Raw genomic sequence first — 23,440 nt, 5'->3', positions numbered from 1 at the left:
ACTTTCCAGAAGTAACAAAAGGGGATCAGCTAAAGTCAGGCAATATGTAATTTTAGATGGTAGAATGGAAAAACACAGGAAAGAAGACATAAAGGGGATAGAAAGCACATTGAGACACCAAATGATACTATAAAGAAGAAATTGATATCAATTTGTAAAGAGTTAAAAAATTTTGAAATAATTTGATACAATAATGTTCTGTTTTGTAAAACACATGAGCACTTTATATTCTCCTAGGTATTTAAATTGTTCTCTATGTCTTTAGGGAATATTTTGTAATTGAATCAATACAGATAGCTTTTACATATTTCCATTCTATACTCTTAAGTTACATATTATCTCACTTTGTCTAAACAGAGCTCCCTACAATTACTTCTCCTAAGAAATATGAAGAAGTTTATACTCTGTATTCTTTTATGGAACTACATTATTGAGTTCAAGTATTTCTCTTTCATAAATAATATCACTTAAAATATTATATAATATTTTATGAGTTAGATCATGTTATTATATTTTGATTTAGTTGAAATCAATTATTTATTACCTGAAAGCATAAATTGACTTAGAATATTCTATTTAATAAGAATTATTTAAAACTATCAAGTAGGAAAAGTTGGTCTAAGCAGAAATCAGACTTAGAACTCTAGCTTATGATTTATCACCTTCACAATGAATTCAAAATTGATGTGATCTGAATATTTAAATTTTCATAAATAATTAGAAGAAAAGCAGATATCTTTCACAGTTATAGTTAGGGGCGTCTCATAATAAAAAATAGAGGCAATGACAATCTAAAATAAAAATTTTGCTTATTTGAAATTGAAAGTTTTTCTTTTAATACTAATGACATTAATTCATTTGAAAAAGGAAGGAAATGGTGACATAGAGAGAAATCTTTGTTTCAACTTCACTTGATAAAGTAATTCAAAGTTGTTAGACAGCTAGCAGAAATATTTAAGATCAAAGGTCATTCAAACACAAATGGTAAAAGGAAATGAATGCAAAGTTCTCTAAAAGATTTGTAAACTATTAATAATCATATAAAAAGAATGCTCCAAACCACAAATGTTAAGAGAAATGAAAGTGCAAGCAATACCCACACTTTTAGATTTAATTTGCATTATTAACAGTTGTTAAATCCAGATGATCAACAGAACAATAAAGCCCTAATTTGAAACAGATTTTTCAGGTATAAATACACCAAAAATGTAATAATTGGCTCAGTAAGTTGGTTAGAGTTTACTCTAACATACTCCTGGAACAAAGTCATGGTAGAATTTAGCTCTCACCTTTCATTATTATTTCCACTTCACTGATTTTGCAATTAGTAATAGTAAAATAGGACCAGAACCCAGGTGTCCTGATTCCCAATAATTCCATATAGATTTTAAAAAATCCAAAGTTTCAATGATAATATGTTCTGGTGGCATTTCTATTTGGCAACATTTAGACACAAGCATTAAGATCCTAGATTGTCAGGAGAATGTTGTTAATATTGTTTTGTTTTTTGGGATAAGACAAGTAGAAATTCCTTATATATCCATTACTTTCTTTTAGTATTAGCATGAATTTGCTTCAAAGTGAGAACTGATCCAGAAATTAAAAGTGATTACAAATTGGCCACAAGGGATGACAATTTATTTATTAATGATCAATGAAACTTACTAATCCACAATGCAAGAGATAACCTAATATATACATACAGACATACACACACATTACATATATATATATATATATATATATACATATGCAAAAATGCTAGCCTTAATGGATATGGAATTCTGAGTGGGGCAGTAGTAGTTGATTTTCTTTTCCATTTGAACCACCATTTCCATCTGGGCTAAAAACAGGCAAATTGCTAGATTGCATGGAAATGCAACATGCAGTTTCTGCATCAGTAGCTTTTCATGCTGATGGAGTCTCAAGTTTAGACCCCTCTTTGCTTGATAAATTGCAGAGCTTTCTTTCAGGCAGCACTTATAGAAGAGCAAAAGGCAAAGCAACAACAGCAACAAAACTAGATCTTGACATAAGGGAATTTACATTCTATTGGATTAGGCTATGTCAAGAGATAAGTATATTCATTATCCTAGGAGACCTCTCAAGAAGCTATAATTATTTTTATTTCCCTTAGTCACCAAAATGGAAATGAAACTTTGAAAAACAATTTGTAGAAATATAGACTTCTCACCATTACTTTTATTCTTCTGGAATTTAATTGCTCTATGCTCTCTTCTATTTCCTTGGCATGTGTGTATGTATGAATGTATGTGCATATATTATTGTATTTTTTTACATATAGAAAAACTATTCTGATTTGGCTTTTCATTTACCCAATATATACAGATAGATAGATAGATATAGATATAGATATAAAGATCTACAGATATAGATCTTTTTAGGTATCCATAGATCTACATCTATATAACTATTTCACTTCGTATAAATATTATATATATATATATATATATGTATATATATATACACACACACACTCACACACACACACATATATATATATATATATGTATATATATATATGTATATATGCCCATATATACATACTTTCCCCAATTAGAATGCAAGCTCCTTAAGGACAAAGATTGTTTTCCACTTATATCCCTAGAAACTGGAACAAAGCTTATTATACAATGAAAAAATGATAGTTGATTAACTCATTATGTGCTTTTGAGCTTTACTTAGTTTTTGTTTTTTCTAAAAAGATTACCTAGAGAAGCAGAAAAACCTAGACCCGTGGGTATATCTATTGCTGTTTGACCAGAGAGAACTTTAAGTAGCAGTCAATATGATTTTTATATTATTTGTAACTAATGAGAAGCATCTCAAGATATTCAAATTGGAAATGTTATATGATTAAAGCTGTAATTTGGCAATTACATAAGAGACACAATGGAAAATAGGAAGTATACCATCAGGAGGACCAATTAAAAGGCAGTTAGACTAGTGTAGGTGGGAAGTCATGAAGGTCAAATCTAGGGTATAATAGTGGCAATAAATTACTTTTATAGAGCATTTAATATGCTCTAGTATAGAAATTCCAATTCTATTCTCTGATAGCTTTCCAGTGGTAAGGAAGAACTCCTATGGAATTCTGGGTGGGGCAGTAATCCTTTACTTTCTTTTCCATCTGAGACACCATTTCCATCTGGGCTATGAATATATGGGATCTCTGTTTTTGTGCTTATTCTTTCTATATATCAAGTGAATGAATATCAAGTATGGACTAGGTTATAATTTTGTGAGATTTGAAAAGTTAGAAGAGCCATTGATGGTGCATAAATGAGACTACAGATCAGATTCTTACAGGAACTGCTTAAGCCAAATCTTGAAAGGAGTCAGCCCTGAAGAATACCTTGCTTGACTCAATATATCATGTCCTGTAGGCAAAGAATGGCTCATCTAGCCAATATTTTGTACTCAGAAATGGAAAGGAAGAATGTTTCAACTACTTCTAGTTTAAACCCACTTCTTCCAAAAATTGAAATGATTGTACTTTGAGTTTTGCTATACATTCTCCGTAAATAATCCTTTGTTAAAACTAATTGATAATAGTTGATTAGTTGATTTTGAGGAGTTACAAATAATATTGTTGCAATAATCATTGGTTAAATAATATTGAAAATATTGTTCAACTTATTCAGCAAGCTGCTAACTGGCAAGGATATTTAAAGAAATAACCCTGAGGAGAGAAGGCAGGAATTCCCAGAAGTTCTTTTTCAGATTACTCCAAATACATTTAAATCATGACTCTAACCAAATTCTAGAGTGGCAGAACATACAGAAAGACTGAGTGAAACAATTTTCCAGTCCAAGGTAACTTGGAAAATACATAGGAAGGGTCTGTTCCACCAGAGTTAGAAAGGATTGCAGCACAACCTGTAACAAACTGGTTCCAGCAATCCAGAAACAACCCACAGGGTGCCAGGGTCCCTGGGGTTACCTGAGTCCATAGCAGTGGATCTGTGTCTAGACCTCTCAACCAAGAGGTTACCAAGGACAACTTGTAAGGTCAGCAGGAAAGTAGCAAAGTGATCATGGAGCCCAGGCCAGCACAAACCTCAGCACAGCCCCAGCTCTGGGAACCAGAAGCATGCCTTTGGAATCACCCAGCAGCTGCTTCCAGAGCATTCAGCCCATAGAAAGTAATGGGGTCAGGAGAAACAGCAGTCTCTCTCTGTTCTCCCTGTTGCTTTTCCTATAATCAAAAGAAGATCAGAGATCCTCCTCATATTTCAGGGCAGAGAGGAGTGCTTGTGTTCATCTATAGACCAGAACACAGGCCAGCAGAACAGTCAGAGCCTCTCAGAAGAACTTGAAGGAATTGAGGGCCTTGGGGGAGGGGGGTTCCCTGAAAATAGCTTCAAAAATGCTCAAAAACTTGGTAAAATACACCCTCCACCTTGGAAGCAGAGTTCTACCTTAACAAAGAGTGAAAATCAAATCATAGACTGTGGAAATGAGTAAACAATAGAAGAAAAAGAGTTTGACTATAGAGAGATACTTTGGTCCTATGGAGGATCAAAATACACACTTAGAAGATGACAAAATCAAAGCTTCTATATCTAAACCTTCAAAAAAATAGGAACTGGTCACAGGCTGTGGAAGAGCTAAAAAAAGACTTTACCAAGCAAGTAAGGGAGGCAGAACAAAAATTGGGAAGAGAAATGAGAGCAATGCAGGAAAATCATGAAAACCAAGTCAGCAGCTTGGTGAAGGAGAAACAAAAAATTACTGAACAAAATAACATCTTAAAAACTAGTTTAGGTCAAATGGAAAAAGTAGTCCAGAAGGTCAATGAGGAGAAGAATGTCTTAAAAAGCAGAACTGGCCAGATGGAAAAGGAATTAAAAAAGCTCTCTGCAGAAAATAATTCCTTCAAATGTAGAAAGGAGCTAAGGGAAGCTAATGACTTTGTGAGAAATCATGAAAAAATAATACAAAACCAAAAGAAAGAAAAAACTAGAAGAAAATGGGAAATATCTCATCAGAAAAACAACTTACCTGGAAAAAAGGTCCAGGAGAAATAATTTAAGAATTTTTTGGCTACATAAAAGTCATAACCAGGAAAAGAACATAGACTTCGTTTTTCAAGAAATTCTCCAGGATAATTACCCTGATATTCTAGAAGCAGAGGGTAAGATAGAAATTGAGGAAATCCACTGATCACCTCCAGAAAGAGATTCCAAAATAAAAATTTCTAAGGAATATTATGGCCAAATTCTAGAGCTCACAAGCAGGCAGAAAGAAACAAATCAATATCATGAAGCTACAGTCAGGGTTATACAGGATTTAGCAGCTTCTACATTAAGGACTCATAGGGCTTAGAATATGCTATTCTGGAAGGCAAAAGAGTTTAATCAACTACTCAGCAAACTGAACTATTCTTTCAGTGGAAAAGATGGATGGTCAATGAAATAAGGAACTTTCAAACTTCCCTCCTGAAGTAATCAGAGTTGAACAGAAAGTTTCATCTTCAAGTACAGGACTCAGATAAAGCATAGAGTGAGTGGATGGGAAAGGCAAACTATGATGGATTTAATGATGTTGAACTGATACTGCTACTCATATGAACCTTCTCAGCAGGACAGTTAGAAGGAGTTAATATATATATATATATATATATATATATATATATATATATACATACATACAAGGCACAAGAGGGAATTGAAATGAAGGTATAATACATTATAAAGATGGAGTTAATGGGCAAGAAAAGAATATACTGAGAGAAAGGGAAAGAAGAGGTAGAACAGGCTAAGCTATTTCATGTAAAAGAGTCAGAAAAAAACTTTTGCAATGGAGTGGAAGGAGGGAAGGTGAGGGGGAGTGAGTGAGCCTTCATTATCATCAGAAGTGACTCATAGAGGAAATAACACACATACACACTCAATAAGGTATAAAAATCTATCTTACCCTAGAGGAAAATAGGAGAGTGGCAGGGGGGATGGTAGGTGATAGAAGAGAAGGTAGTCATATACAACACACTTTTAAGGAGAGAGGGTAAAAAGAGAGAAAGAATAAAATATATGGGAGTGGGGAGGTATAGGATAGAGGGTTATACAGTTAGCAATAGTAACTGAGGGGAAAAATACTGAAGCAACTTCTTGGATGGACTTATGATAAAGAATGCAATCCATCCCAAAGACAGAAATGATGGTATCTGAATACAGACTGATGTCCACTTTTTTTCCCTTCTGACTTTATTTTTCTTGTTGTTTCTCTTTCTTTTGGGGGATATTATGTTTACTGTTATAACAAGACTACTGTAGTAATATGAAAATAAATAAATTTTTTAAAAAATCAAATGTATTAACAATCCATTATGCGCTACATATTCTCCTAAATGATTCGGGTTCAAATTTTGAAAAATAAAATATTCTCTGTTCTCAAAAGACTTAGGCTCTGGTAGATATATTATACATATATAAACATATATATTAAGTAAAACAATAAATAATATCATCTCTACAATTAAAAAAAAAACAAAGAAAAGAAATGAGAGACCAAGAACTTCTAAAGAAGAAGGACATAGAAAATGTCTCATTTCAATATGCATATGTATATATAATAAAAATCCAACTTGAATCACCAATAACAACAAAAAGTAAAAACATGGAGTAGTGTTCATGAGGATTCTTCCACAAGACCTTAGGGCTAACCCTAGAACTCTGAGTAGGAAAAATAACTTTGCTCAATAGAGCAATGAAGAGAATAAGTTCAGTGTATTTATGTGTTCCAACTGTATAATTTCTAGAAGCCACCAGTTTTTTTTAAATGAACTTACTTATATGCAGACCACAAACATTAGCTGGAAGATACAAGGTGGAAAAAATATTGCTGAGATAGAATCAGCAGGACAGTAGCTGGTTGGAGCTTAATGAGAAGGAAGTGCCACAGATTTATAGCTTTTGAATTTTGGGTGAATGGGAAGTTGTTGGTACCATTAATAAGAAAGAGAACAGTTAGAGGAGTAGGTATCCTGGAAAATTTGATGAGATTACCTTTGGACATCTTACAATCAATCTTTCAAACTTACAATATGAAATTCGTGGGGAGGAAGAGAACAACAATTCTTTGTAAAGAGAAGTAATCAGCCTCTTCATCCAGTCCTCCTATTTGTTGGCAAAGTCATTCCCTAGTCACAGGGCAATGAAAGGGAACCAAAATTATAAGTTCCCAAAATAGTCTCTTCTCCCCACCCCCACCCAGTGTCAAGCTGGCTAAAACATTGTGTTAATTTCTATCAACCTTTTCCCAGAATTCCTATCAATGGAACCAAATTAATTTAATGTAGGAAGATGAAGCTCTGTTGCTAGGGGGAGTTCAAGCCAGAAAAATATTAGATCCAACATGATCAACTATAGAACTTAAACTATTTTTTTTACTTATTTCAGAAAGTGACAAGTCTCAGAATTAAATGGATGCAATAATTGTTAGCTGGAATGTCTTTCATGCTCACTCTGAATTGTGCTAGGCATGTCAGATCCAGCTGGGTGCTTCAGAAAAATACAATTGCTATAGATTATAGGCAAACGAGAGACAGCATCTTGATTCTGTGATAATACCACTCATGTTTGTATAGGTTTTTTTTAAATGCCAATTCCAAAGCTCTTATGCATTCATTATCTCATTTGATACTCTGAATGACCCTGTGAGATAGGTAGAAAAAGAGTTTTCATCCCCATTTTTTAGATGAGGACACTGAGGCTCAGAAATAGAGATGTCAGAGGCTATACCTAGGAATAGGTCCTCTTTCTCTAGATTCTTATATCATCACTCTTTCTATATCTACATTTTTATCATGGGTTCCTAGGCAAAAATATTTTTGAAATGCTTATAGAAAACCAAGTCAATAGTGATGAATAATAGACTTTTCCTTGGGACCCTAATCCTGATCCTGCAACAAAACTATAAACTTAGAAGATAACCTTTGTCATTTTCACTCATAAAGGTCTATAGTTGAACAAACTCTTCACACAGAATTCTTAGAAAAAAGTTCCTTATTGGAGTTGATTTTTTTTAAAATTCTGAAGTTAAATAAACACTCCCCAATGACAATTTCTATATAATAAGTAGAAAATGAAAGAGGATTTATATATGAAATCATAAATCTTTATTTACTCACAATTAACTTTTTAAAGAAAGTATATAATAAACTCAACATGCTACTTTCAAAGACATCTTGCTTGAATATATTTCCTTCTGAATTTTCTCCTGCTCTCTCTAAATTAAAAAAATGATTCAATATTTCTTGCCTTTTTTAGCACTATCAATAGTTCCCCTCTCCCAAATCCTTCCAAATTAATTTTTATAAAATAATATGCATAATGAAACAAAAAAACCATCCATATTGTCACTTACAAACATATTTGTCTTATTTTGCACTTCAGTCCATCACTACTCTGTCAGGAGGTAGGTCACATCTCCGGTATCTCTGAAATCATTCATTTTTTGTCATTTCTTTTTTTCCTTTTTTTTTTTTTTTTTTTAGTTTTTTGCAAGACAAACAGGGTTAAGTGGCTTGCCCAAGGCCACACAGTTAGGTAATTATTAAGTGTCTGAGACTGGATTTGAACCCAGGTACTCCTGACTCCAAGGCCAGTGCTTTATCCACTACACCACCTAGCCGCCCCTTACTTTTTGTCATTTCATATGATATTCCATTATATTCATACATCAAACCTGTACAATGATTTCCAGTTGATGAGTCTTCCTTTTTTCCAAATTTTTGCTGCAACAAAAAGAGATTCTATAAATAATTCTATAGATATAAAGTTTTTATATCTTGGATCTCTTTGGATTAAAGGCCTAGCAATGCTATAGCATGATCAAAGGGTACATAAAATTTAGGGATTCTTAACATATAGTTCCAAAAGAAAAAGACTCTAAGCTCTTGTTAAAAATCAGTTCTGCAGGCAGCTAGGTGGTGCAGTGGATAGATCACCGGCCCTGGAGTCAGAAGTACCTGAGTTCAAATCCAGCCTCAGTCATTTAACCCTATTTGCCACTTAAGCCAAGCCACTTAACCCTATTTGCCTTTCAAAAACAAAAACAAAAAAGAACCTAAAAAAATCAGTTCTGCTAATTGTAGAACTCACTTGGTGTCAAACATGTCACCTAGAGTGAATGTGGTGATGACTTTTTCTTTGTGTAAAAAATGATGAAAGAAATATTTTAAAATTATGTAAATTAATAGGAAATAAAGTGACCAGACTAAAGAAAATATTTTTTTTTTATTTTAAAAGATCTTTTTTTTTTTTTAGGTTTTTGCAAGACAATGGGATTAAGTGGCTTGCCCAAGGTCACACAGCTAGGAAGTTATTATGTGTCTGAGGCTGGATCTGAATTCATGTACTCCTCACTCCAGGGCCGGTGCTCTATCCACTGTGCCACCTAGACACCCCAGGAAAATAATTTTTTGAATAAAGAAAACCAGTTCTGAAAGATATTTGAATTTTGACAAACACAATAACCAACCACAAAGGAGCAAAAAGGAAGCATGCTTTTCAACCACTAACAGAGATGCAATAGATTCAAGATGTATAACATACATCTTCAGATACAGACAATGTGGGGATTTGTTTTGCTTAATTATGCGTATTTTCCTAAGCGTTCTGTGTTTCTTTCTGTCTCTCTCTCTCTCTCTCTATCTCTCTCTATCTCTCTCTCTCTTTCTGATAGCAAGAAGAAAAGGAAAATGAAAAAAAGAAAACAGGGTCATTTTAAAAGTTTTTAAAAATTACAAAGAGATCAGAAAAAACAGAAAAAAATCATACAGCACAGCTCAAAAGTTACAAATTGAATAATTTATTATATATTTTTAAAAAGAAAAGCATGTTGTACATAATAAAACTCTGTGGTTTCATTACAGCCTTCTTTTTTCTTTTCTACTTTGTATATACCTTTTTTTGTTGTTTGTTGAGAAAAGGAAATAAACTAGAAAAAGAAACTCAGAACCAAATAATAAATGACCACACAAATTTTAAGATAGCATTTCTAAAGTTCTGTTTTTCTTAAAAGACATTTTTTTTACCTTTTACTAAATTTCACTGTACTTTCATTCAGTGACTAAACCTTTAAGCAGATATGCACCTACTCTTCTGCTGTTCCTGCTGTAGACTACTGAATCCTCAGAATCCATGCCCTTCTGACTTAAATCTATTCAAATTTGAAACTACTGCCCTAAGGTAATGTTATCTCAAATTGAGAATCAGCCAGCAGAAATATACTTGGTTCTCTACATCTAACCAGTCCCAGGTTCCAGAGTTCGTTTCATATCCTTGCTAGGATTAAGGGAAAGAGACACATAAGGGATAATTTTTATAAATTGTCAATCAGATTCGGAAGGGTTTTTTTTTTCTGTTTTACTTTGTTTTATTTTTCATCCTCTGTTTAGGGATAATATAGTCCATATCCAGTGAAATACAGTTGTCCTAGCTCTCTGGACTGCCGAGGGGAGCTGCTTCCATCAAGGTTGTTCATCTTATAATGTTGTTGATGTGTACATCATTCTCTTGGTTCTATTCCCTTTGCTCAGCTTCAAATCTTGTAAATCATTCTATGTTTCTCTAGAGTCCAACCATTTATGGTTTCTTATAGATCAATAACATCCCATGGTATTCATATACCTTAACTTATTTAGTCATTCCCCAATCGATGTGCATGCCTCATTGCCATTGTTTCTCAAAAGGACATGAAAATTGACTCCTTTATGGTTTAATTTGCCATACTTGTTCAGTCATTTCCAACTCTTCCTGATCCATTTTAGGGTTTTGTTTGCAAAGATATAGGAGTGGCTTGCTATTTCCTTAAAAGGCTCATTTTATAGATGAGTTATTTGATTTCAAGGTAGACTACATTTCAAAGTGAACTTATCTATCACCTTGAAATCAAATGGCAAACTTTTATTCCCAGAGAACTTATTTGGTTGAAATAAGTCAAGAAATTTTATTTTATTGTTTTTTGAATTTTACAATTTCCCCCCAGTCTCACTTCTCTTCCCCTACCCCCTGCAGGAGGCAGTCTGATAGTCTTTACATGTTTCCATGCTATACAATGATCAAAATTGAATGTGTTGAGAGATAAATCATATCTTTAAGGAAACAATAAAATAAAAGAGATAGCAAAATTACATGATAAGATATCATTTAAAAAAATTAAAGGTAATAGTCTTTGGTCTTTGTTCAAACTCCACAATTCTTTCTCTGGATACAGATGGTATTCTCCATTCCAAATAGCCCCAAATTGTCCCTGATTGTTCAAAACCACCAAGGTTGATCATCAACCCCATTTGGCTATTAGGGCGTATAATGTTCTTCTGGTTCTGCTCATTTCTCTCAACATCAGTTCAGGCAAATCCTTCCAGGCTTCCTTGAATTCCCATCCCTCTTGGTTTCTAACAGAACAATAGTGTTCTATAACAAACATATACCACAGTTTGTTCAACCATTCCCCAATTGAAGGACATTCACTCAACTTGCAATTCTTCATCACCACAAACAGGGCTGCTATGAATATTTTTGTACAAGTGATGTTTTTACCCTTTTTTCATGATCTCTTCAGGGTTTGGACCCAGAAGTGGTATTGCTAGATCAAAGGGTATGCATATTTTTATTGCCTTTTGGGTGTAATTTCAAATTGCTCTCCAGAAAGGCTAAATGAGTTCACAGCTCCACCAACAATGCATTAGTGTCCCATATTTTCCACATCCCTTCTAGCATTGGTCACTGTCTTTTCTGGTCATTTTGGTCAGTCTGAGAGGTATGAGATAGTACCTCAGAATGCTTTAATTTTCATTTCTCTAATCAGTAATGATGTAGTGCAATTTTTCATATGACTATGAATTGCTTTGATTTCCTCATCTGTAAATTGCCGATGTGTATCCTTGGACCATTTGTCAATTGGGGAATGTAAGCCAAGTAATTTTAAAAAGTAATTTTTAAACAGACAAGAAGAAAAGGATTGCTTTCATCCATTTAAAATATAGTCTGGCAGACCTAGCAATATAGTTTATAATGTTCCAATCCTTGTTGTTATATAACTGCTGCAAGGTTTATAACTTCAGGGTAGATAATACTAGTTTTGTCACCAATTTTGCAGAAAGCCTAAGTGATTTGTCCATAGTCCCACAGCTGAATCCAAAACAAATCCTCCTTGATTCCACATGCAGTACTCTTCCCATTGTGCCAGTGTTCTGTCAAATCATTTCTGTTCTCAGACCCACAAAGATACTAAGAAATTTGCAGAAATTCCTTAAAGGAGATAAACCCTCCATATGTACAAATTACAATTTATTAATGTTTTCTCAACATTGTGATTATTTTTCCTATCTTTATATACTTTCAAAGAGATAGAAATAGTATAATTTCAAATTCAATCTGAGAACATGAATGTCTGAGAAGCATTCAAACAGCATAAAAATATGAAATGAGGATGTTGTTAATAGCTAACATCTTGCAAGACATAATTCAGCAAATAATCTAGTCTAAAAAGTGGGGAATAAAATAGTTAACTCCTGCCAACTACAGAATATGCTCTTGCTATTGAGGAATAGTATAGTTTACAGTATCACCTTCTATAGATAAACTTTTTATTTAAAACATTGATAATTTGTACCCTTTAATACTTTTTTTACTGTATGTGTTGCTGAGGAGGAATTTTTATACGTAATGAGAATTTTTTTTCTTCACTACTAAAGTGGGATTTTCACACTCAGGTTTTGCCACATGGATCTTTATTCTGGTTGTTTATTTTCACAATAATTAATAAAAGAGTGCAGTGCTTAGCTTGCTTCCTTCTCCTCACAAAATAGCTTTCTGCTTTTTCCAAGTGTTTTAGGAAATTAAGGCAAATGTTCCATGAAGATTTTGCCATTGGTAAGAAAACACAAAATGTTCAATATTCCCTCATTAAAACAAGTTTCAAGTGAACTTTTCTTCTGGTACAGCTTTGCTTTGAGTTGTCAGCTACTGGGTACCTCTTAAGTCAACAGTTAGGAAACTTCTTGGAAATTCACCCAGTATAATAAGATTGAGGATAAACTAATGCAGGTCATGAATATCTAATTAAGAAAACAATAGCCTTTTATTCCTCAAGATTCTAATTGTAGGGGGATGGGGAAAGAAGTACTTCTTGCTTCCATGAAACTAAAGAAATATAACATAGGACATCAGCTTTTCTACTCACATCTTTTCAGCTCCCACTGCCCCTCTGGTTAGAGGAAATGAGGTCAGAGCAAAGAATTCCTCCCAAAACTTCCATTGTAAAGAGTTCAAATCTTCCTTTCCCTTCTGTTGCAATCTTTAGACTAGATTCCAAGATCCCTCACACTCCCTTTCAATTTTCTTTTATGGTCTGTAATTCCCCATTAGATTATAAACTCCTTAAGAGCAAAGACTTTTTCTAAATTCCTACCACTACACAGTTAATGGATTATAGTAGGTACATAATAAATGTTAGTTGACTAACAGAGCAAACAATTTAGGATTATAGGAATATTGAGTCAAATGAAGTGTATGAAACCATGGGAAGATAGTATGGTACAGAAAAAAAGATGATTTATCTTAAGATCACCAGACACTTGTCTAATCTGATTTATGCCACCTTCAGGAACTTGGGCAAGACACTTAGGATCTCTAAATCTCAGTTCACTCATCTATAAAGTGGCTTGGATTGGATGACTTCTAATGTCCTTTCCAGCTTTATATCTATGATCTTATGAACTTTGCTGAAAGCAAACATAAGAAAACAAAATGGGCAAATGGTGATTTTGAGAAAGACAAATCCTTTATCAGGGGACCCAAGCATAGCACTACAATAAAGATTGCAACCTATCTGTCTTTGCCCAGTCTCTAAGTGACTTTTTTTAGGTTTTTCCAAGGCAAATGGGGTTAAGTGGCTTGCCCAAAGCCACACAGACAGCTAGGTAATTATTAAGTGTCTGAGGTCAGATTCGAACTCAGGTACTCCTGACTCCAGGGACAGTGCTCTATCCACTGTGCCACCTAGCCGCCCTCTATGTGACTTTTGTACAAGTCTTCATAAAGTATGTCAGTCAACAAGCCAATGAACATTTATTAAGTGCCTACTGTTTGCTAAGCCTTGTGGTAAATACAGAGAATGAAAATAAAGGTAAAGGACTGCCTCTGCTCTCTCTCAAAAAGCTCAAATTCTAATAGGGGAGACAACATGCAAACAAATTGAATACAGTATGAATTGGAGATAATCAACAAAGAAATGCACTAGAATTTAAACAGATATGGAAATGATTTCTGTCTATGGTGAGATTTTAATTGTAACTTAAAGAAGTCAAGGAAACCAACAAGAAGAAATGAAAAAAGGAGAAAATTCCAAGGATGGGGGACAACCAGTTGAATAAATGGGTTGTCCACAGGTAGTTAGTTAGCTTTACTCTTGCTCATCATCATCTTTCAAGTGAATGTTTCAAGTGATTTCTTGATTCCTTCTTACTAACTATGATTTTGTCCATTGCCATATGGGTAAGTCTCTAGTTCTGTGGTATTAATGCCTAGTATAGAGCATCATAGGGAGAATTTGGGAGGGGAGGCTCTAAAAGATGGCTCTTTACTCACCATCTCTAAAATGGGGATAGCAATAAACATACAGAATTCTTACATAGATCTTTGTAAACTTCAAAATATTAACTAAATATATTGTTGTTGATGTGACAATAAAATGACTAGGTACCACGATGGATACAATATTGAATTTGGAATCAAGAAGACCTGAAATAAAATCCAGTTTTAGACAAACTGGGATGCAGAGAAACCATCCCATATACTTGAGCAAACCCCTTTAAGAGTACTAGAGAATCCTGGAAGAAAAATGGAATATAACTAACCCAGTTTACAGGCAGGCAATGGAGCCAGGGAATCTGTGTTACTACCTAACATTCTTTTTTCTAGGTTCTCATACAGATTTAAAACTCTATTGGATCCATTGCAAATCATCATTTTAACAGAAAATAAAGCATTCTTTGAAGAGAAGAATATTGCTTAAGAATTATAGAAACTACTAATCTAGCAAAGTTAAGCCCTATGAACTGGGACCTTGCATGCCATCTTCTCACTTTACTTTATGCTAAGCCTCATGGAAGATAATGTAAAATGCTCATCAAATTAACCTAAAAAGGAAGCAGTTGACAAATGTTCTATAAGCTTGGTTTACTTGCTGTGTTTCACCATGTAAAATGAATTGTTTTAGAGTTAAAGGGAAAATTACTTTAATGGGTTAGAAAAAAAAAAGTAAGTAAATTCATATGGAGAAAAAAAAGTGAAGAATTTCCAGAGATTCAATTTAAAAAAGGGCAAAAGAAGGAATCTTAGACTTACCAGATCTAAAATTATATTTTATAAAGTGTCAGTCATCAAAGCTATCTGATATTGGCTAGGAAATAGAGTGATGAATCAGTGGAATAGATTAGGTACAAAAGAGATAGCAGGAAATGATTATAGTGATCTGCTGTTTAATAAACCTAAAGAGTCCAGCTATTGGGATAAAAACTCTCTCTTCAATAAAAACTTTTGGGAAAATTGGAAGTTAGTATGGAAGAAACTTGGATTAGAACAATACCTCACACCCTATACTAAGATAAGATCAAAATGGATACAGGATTTAGACATGAAAAACATTATAAGCAAACTAGGAGATCAAGAAATAGTTTACCTGTCAGATCTAAGGAAAGGGAAGCAGTTATGACCAAGGAAGAGATGGGGATCATCATTAAAAACAAACTAGATAATTTTGATTACATTAAATTAAAAAGTTTTTTGCCTAGTCAAAAACCAATGTAACCAAGATAAAAAGAAATGCAGTCTGGAATCACACCCAAAGGGCAACAAAAATGTACATACCCTTCGATCCAGAAGTATCACTACTGGATCTATACCGAGAAGAGATTAGGAAAAAGAGTAAAAACATCACTTGTACAAAAATATTCATAGCATCCTTGTTTGTGGTGGCAAAGAATTGGAAATTAAATGAATGTCCTTCAACTGGGGAATGGCTGAACAAATTGTGGTATATGTATGTCATGGAACACTATTGTTCTGATGGAAACCAGGAGGGATGGAAATTCAGGGAAGCCTGGAAGGATTTGCATGAACTGATGCTGAGAGAGATGAGCAGGACCAGAAGAACATTATACACCCTAACAGCACCATAGGGATGAAGATCAACCTTGGTGGATTTTCTCATTCCATCAGTGCAACAATCAGGGACAATTTGGGGCTATTTGCAATGGAGAATACCATCTGTATCCAGAGAAAGAACTGTGAAGTTTGAACAAAGACCAAAGACTATTACCTTTAATTTGGGGGGGGGGGGACGTTATATTATGTCATTTTGCTATCTCTTATATTTTATTTTTCTTCCTTAAGAATATGATTTCTCTCTCATCACATTCAACTTAGATCAATGTATACCATGGAAACAATGTAAAGAATTAACACACTGCCTTATGTGGGGGCGGGGTGAGGGAAGCAAGATTAAGGGAAAAATTGTAAAACTCAAAATAAATAAAATCTTTCTTAAAAAATAGGTGCAGATAGGTGGCACAGTGGATAGAGCACAGGCCCTGCAGTCAGGAGAACCTGAGTTCAAATCCAACCTCAGACATTTAATAATTACCTAGCTGTGTGGCCTTGGGCATGCCACTTAACCCCATTGCCTTGCAAAAACTAAAAAAAAAAAAAAAAAAGAAAGAAATTGGTGTGCCCAATACTTTCAATACTAAAAGGAAAGAGAAGGGAGGGTGAAATGGAATTTGGTATGCAAAAGTTTTTTTTAAATGTTAAAATAAAATTTTTAAATAAGTAATTAGAGAAAACTAAAATATTACTTAAAAAGCAACAAATATGAAGTAAAGGGAAAAAACCAGGAGAACAGCATTTTATGATGATCATCTGTGAATGACTTAGGTATTCTCAACAATACAGTAATTGAAGACAATTTCAAAGAACTCATGTTGAAAAATTCTATTCACTTCCAGAGAAAAAACTGAAGGAGTCTAAATGCAGATTGATGTATACTTTAAATATATTTTTCCTTAGTTTGTTGTGCCCTTTTTTCCTTTGGGTCTGTGTTTTCTTTCAAAATATGGTTAATAAGAAAATATGCTTTACATGATTGCACATGTACAACCTAAGTCAAATTGCTTATCATCTCAGGGATGGGGAAAGGAATCAAGAGAAAGAAAATCTGGAGCTCAAAATTTTTTTAAGTGAATGTTAACAATTGTTTTTTTTTAAATAATTGGGGTGAAATAACATTATTTTAAAAAAGAAATAGAATTGGTCATATGGTAAAAGAGGTACAATAGTTCAAAAAAAGAAAAATACTCATTAAAAATAGAATTGGTCAAAAGGAAAATGAGATACAAAAGCTAACTTAAGAAAATAATTCCTTAAAAATTAAAATTGAGAGGGAGCTAGGTGGCACAGTGGATAGAGCACTGGCCCTGCAGTCAGGAGTACCTGAGTTCAAATTCGGCCTTAGACATTTAATAATTACCTAGCTGTGTAGCCTTGGGCAAGTCACTTAACACATTGCCTTGCAAAAACTAAAAAAAAATTTTATTTGAGCAAGAGGAAACTAATGATTCCATGAGACATCAAGACACAGAAAAGAAAGTCAAAGGAATGGACAAAGAGAAGAAAATATGAAGTATCTCATTTAGAAAACAACTTCATTGGAAAATAGATTACAGAGAGATAATTTAAGAATTATTGGACTATCTGAAAGTCATGATTTAAAAAAAAGAGCCGAGACATAATATTTCAAAAAATTATCATGGAAAGTTGTCTAAGATAAATAGGACAATATGGAAATTGAAAGAATCCATTGATCACCAACTGAAAAAGAGCAGAAAGTGAAAACTCCCAGGAACATTATAGTCAAATATCTGAAGAGCCAGGTCAGGACAAAGTATTATAAGTAGTAAGAAAAACCATTCAGATTTCATTGAACAATAGTCAGGAACACACAAGATTGAGAAGTGTCAACATTAAAGAATCAGAATACTTAAGAATATGATATTTAATAAAGGGAAGAATAATACATCCAACAAAATATATCAAGGGAAAAAAGGAAACTAAGGGACTTACAAGCAGTCCTTATGAAAAAAATCAGAGCAGATTAGAAAATGTGACTTTGAAATATAAGAATTTGAAGAAGAATAAGAGGGCAAAGATGAATATGAAATATTAGATATTCAATAAAGTTAAGCAGTTTATAACCCTAAAAGGGAAGCTGATAGTTGTAACTCTTAAGAACTTGATCATTATTAGGGTAGATAAAAGGAACATATGAAGCTAGAGGGTGTGGGTATGAGTTGACAATGAGGGGATGATTTAAAAAATAGATTAAGAGATGAGAAGAGTGGTACATTGGGAGAACAAAAAGGGAGAGGAAGTACCGGAAAATTATCTCACTTGAACACGATGTGAATAGAAGAAAATTTTATAGTAGGTCTGATGTATAAGGGGATGAGTGGAAGGCAATGTTTGAACCCTACTTTCATTAGTAGTAGTTATCCTTTGATAGCAAAGAAGATCACATCAGGAAATTGGTGGAATAATTTGAACATAAGATTGATTAATATAAGGGGATATTGTGCAACAGACACCATTCTTGCTGTTCCAAGTGAGCCCAAGTGATCTGACATAGTAAGATCAGGATGGTTGATGATGAATGGGACACCCTGATCTTTTACCATCAGTTCTTACCCATATCACTGAGATTCATTGGCAGTACAGTATCATCTCTAGATGAACTAATTTTATGGTGACAAACTTTTGACAGTAGATTAAAGCTAACCTGTCACTCGATGGTTCAAAAAAGAAATAACATAAATCACTTAATTGGGTATAGTAAGCTAGTTTACCTAAAAGGAAGTAAGAAAGGAAAATGGGAAAGGTGGTGATAGAAGGGAGGGTGGATTAGGAGAAGCAGTGACTTCAAATCATAGTTTTGAAGAGAAACAGAAAAAAAGAGATACAGAGAGTCAGAGACAGAGACAGAGTGAGACAGAAGAATAAGAAAAAATAAAATGAAGGAAAATACAAAATTAAAAGTCATAACTGTGAATGTAAATGGAATTAACTCACCCATAAAACAGAAGGAAACAGAATGGATAAACAATATGTTGTTTAAAAGAAACAAACCAGAAATAGAGTCATATAAAGACTAAAATAAAGAATTGGAGCAGAATTTATTATGATTCAGTTGAATTAAAAAAACAGAAAAGGCATTTATATTCTCAAATAAAGAAAAAAGAAAAAATTGATTAAATTAAAAGATATAAGCAGGGAAAGTACATTTTGCTGGAATGTGTCATAGACAATAAAATAACATGAATAATAAATTTGTATGTAAGTACCAAATGGAACAGCATCACATTCTTAAAGGAAAATTCAATGAGTTCCAGGAAGAAATAGTAGAATTAGATTAGTGAGGAACATCAACTTTCCCGTTTCAGATAAATCTGAATAAAATTTATAAAAGTTCAATATAATAGTCTTCTGGAGAAATTTGAAAGGAAATAAAAAGTAATATAACTATTATTTTTATGCCATATATGACCCTTTAAAAAATTAACCATATTTGAAGGGAAATAAAAAGTAATATAACTATTATTTCTCTGCTATATATAACCCTTTAAAAATTTATCATATTTAAGGCAGCTAGGTGGCACAGTGGATAGAGCACAGGCCCTGGAGTCAGGTGTACCTGAGTTCAAATCCTGCCTCAGACACTTAATAATTACCTAGCTGTGTGGCTTTGGGCAAACCACTTAACCCCATTGCCTTGCAAAAACCTAAAAAAAAAAAACTAAAAAAATTAACCATGTATAGGCTACAAAAACTTTATAATCAAGTTCAGAAAAGTAAAAATATTAAAATTATTATTTTCAGATCATGATGCAATAAAAATTACATTAAATAAAGAACCATGAAAATACAAGTTAAATTAATTTGAAACTAAATAATCTAATACTAAAGATTGATTGGATAAAATAGCAAATCATACAAACAATCAATAATTTCATTAAAAAGAATGGAAACAAAAAATATCAAAATTTATGGGATACAGCAAAACAGTACTTAAAGGGAAAGAGCAGATAAACAAGTAGGGCATGAAACAGCTAGGAAAAGATCAAATTTTTAAGAATCTTTAAATGTCAAATTGAAAATCCTAAAATTTCAAAGGAAAGATTAATAAAATTGGAAGTAAGGAGACCATTGAACTAAAAAATGAAATTAGGAGTTAATTTTATGAAAAAGCAATAAAAATAGATTGTTGGTTAATATTTCATAAAAAAAGAAAACCAAATTACCAGTATCAAAAATGAAAAGGGTGAATGCACTGCCAATGAAGATAAACCTAAAGCAATTATTTAGAGCTATTTAGTCCAGTTATATGCCAATTAAATATGATCATCTGAATGAAATGGATGAATATTTGCAAAAATATAAATTGCCCAGATTGACAAAGGAGTTAATAGAATTCTTTTTTTTTTGATTTTTGCAATGTAGTGGGGTTAAGTAACTTGCCCAAGATCACACAGCTAGGTGGAATTGAAATTCTTCAATAACATTCCTTGGAAAAAGAAATTGAATAAACCCTAAATAAGATCCCCAAGAAAAAACTCCCAGGATCAGATGAATTTACAAGTGAATTCTACCAAACATTTGAGGAACAATATATCTCAATTCCATATAATGTCCTTACAGTTTCAGGGTAGAAAAGAGTGCTTGTGATCACTCACAGACCAGAAAGTAGTAAACACCTTTCCTTACATCATGCCACCTTTAAAGAACTGAAAACTTAGAGGTCCTAGAAATATCTCTGAAAATAGGTGCACAAAATCCCTGAAGTTTGGATCAGCAATACCTCCACCCTGGAGGCAAAACCCTACTTTAACAGTTAACAGAAAAATAAAAAAAAGCAAACAGAAAAAATTCTGACAATGGAAAGTTATAGTGGTGACAAGGAAAATCAAAACACACTCTCAAAAGAAGACAAGAAAATCAAATCCCACATCCAAAGCCTCTAAGAAAACATGAACTGATCTCAGGTCATGAGAGTTCAAAAAAAGATTTTGAAAGTCAAGTTTGAGGGGTAGCTAGGTAGCTAGGTAGCTCAGTGGATAGAGCACTGACCCCAGAGTCAGGAGGACCTAAGTTCAAATCTGGCCTCAGATACTTAATAATTACTTTACCTGTGTGACTATGGGCAAGTCACTTAACCCCATTGCCTTGCAAAAACCCACCAAAAATTCAAGAATGAGAGGTAGAGAAAAAATTGGGAAGAGAAATAAGAATGTTGACCAAATGGAAAATGAAGCATTAAAGTTTAATGGACAATATCAAGAAGAATGTAGCAGCAGTCTCAAATGCTACAAAGTAGTCAATTGCTATGGAGGTAAAATAGATAAGATAGCAAATGATTGAATGAAGTGATGAAAAGAGAAAAAAGATAAACAGACATAAAGACATACATAAACATATACAGAGGCAGAGGCAGAGAGAGGTTTAGTACAATTGCTAGATTATAAATATATATAATTAGAAGAATGGTAAAATAAAAAAGAAATGAGAGTTCTCTTAAAATATTTAGCAGGAAAAAAAACCATTCTTGGGACTTCTGGTCAAGATGGGAAGAGAAGACAAGCACAGGTCTAAAGTCTCCTGATCTTTCCACATCTATGATATGAAACAAACCTCTTAACAGAAATCTGATGCACAAAACCCAGAAAGAAAAGCCAGGAGAAAGAACATCTACCTCAGAATTTGTCTTCCGCAGTCATGGGTGAGTTGGCTGCACAGAAGGCAGATGAGTCATGGATCAGCCTGAATAGTGGCAGGAGCCCCAGGAACCTGAGGGCCCAAGAGCCAGACCTGCTTGATGAGTGGGGCTAGAGCCTGATCCATCGTGGGGGCTTGGGTCAACTAGGGAGCAGAGGCATTGGTGTTGGGGGGAGAGTTCTCCTGCAGGAGAGCTGCTGTACACCCTCCCTGGGCTCCTCTAATCTGAGGAACCCAGAGTCCGCCTCCATTGGGGCTGAGGCCTATTCCCAGAACAAACACAAATACAGACTACTTCTGCCCCAGGCACAGGTGTGTGAGCAGAAGAACCAAGGCAATAGGGAGAGGGATGACCTCACCCCAGGGTAAAGCCTACCATTGATTTAAGACAAAAGTATTTAACAGCTTCAATCACTCCCTTCAGGCTAAGGGAAAGGCTAAGGCCTCAATCAAGGTCACAAACACTAGAGAGAAAAAAATCAGCATCTCCTACTGGCCAGATGGAGAAATTGCACCCAGTGAGTAAAGCCTCTAGGATCCCAACAGCAAACCTCTGTGAACCAGCCCCTCCCCAACTTAAAGTCTTAGCAAAATGAAGAAAGGTCAGCGAAAAGGTGAACCCATAGAAAAACTCTTGGAAGAAAAAGACCCTAACTTAGAGAGACCTAGAACCTCTGAGGAGAATATGATCTGGTCTCTAGCACAGAAAGACTTCCTTGAATTAATCAGGAAGGAGTTTAAAAATCAATTAGAAAATTTGTGAGAGACAATTAACACCTTGCAACAAGAAAACAAATCATTGGAAAATACAATTGGACAAATACAAAATGAGAATAAATCAGATCCTCAATTGGACAAATACAAAATGAGAATAATTCTCTCAGATCCTCAATTGGGCAAATGCAGAAAGAAAATAATACTCTCAAAAGCTCAATTGATCAAATGGAAAGCTCTTTCAAAAGTAGAATTGACCAATTGGAAAAGGAGTTGCAAAAGGTAAATGAAGGAAACTCCTCTTTTTAAAAAAAATGGAATCTACGGAAACTAATGACTTCATAAGACAGCAAGAGCCTGTTAAACAAAACCAAAAAATAGAAAAAAATAGAAGAAAATGTAAAATATCTCATCAGCAAAACTGAAAAACCACTGACCTCAAGAATATATCAAGGTTGGGGTGGCTAGGTGGCACAGGGGATAGAGTACCAGCCTTGGAGTCAGGAGTACCTGGGTTCAAATCTGACTTCAGACACTTAATAATTACCTAGCCATGTGGCCTTGGGCAAGCTACTTAACCCCATTGCCTTGAAAAATCTAAAAAAAAAAGAGTAGATCAAGGAGGAGCAACCTGAGAATTATTGGACTTCCTGAAAACATTGAAGAGACTAAAAGCCTGGACTTAATATTACAGGATCTAGTGATGGAAAATTTCCCTGATATCATGGAACCAGAGGGCAAAGTAGTTATTGAAGGAATACATCAATCCCCTCCAGAAAGAGGTCCTAAAATGAAAATACCAAGGAATATTGTGGCCAAATTCCAGAATTATCAGATAAAAGAGAGAAACCCTGCAAGCAGCCAGAAAGAAACAT

This window comes from Macrotis lagotis, chromosome 1 (genome assembly GCF_037893015.1).
Source record: "Macrotis lagotis isolate mMagLag1 chromosome 1, bilby.v1.9.chrom.fasta, whole genome shotgun sequence".
Classification (NCBI taxonomy): Eukaryota; Metazoa; Chordata; class Mammalia; order Peramelemorphia; family Peramelidae; genus Macrotis; species Macrotis lagotis.
Note: the sequence above shows the minus strand (reverse complement) of the source record.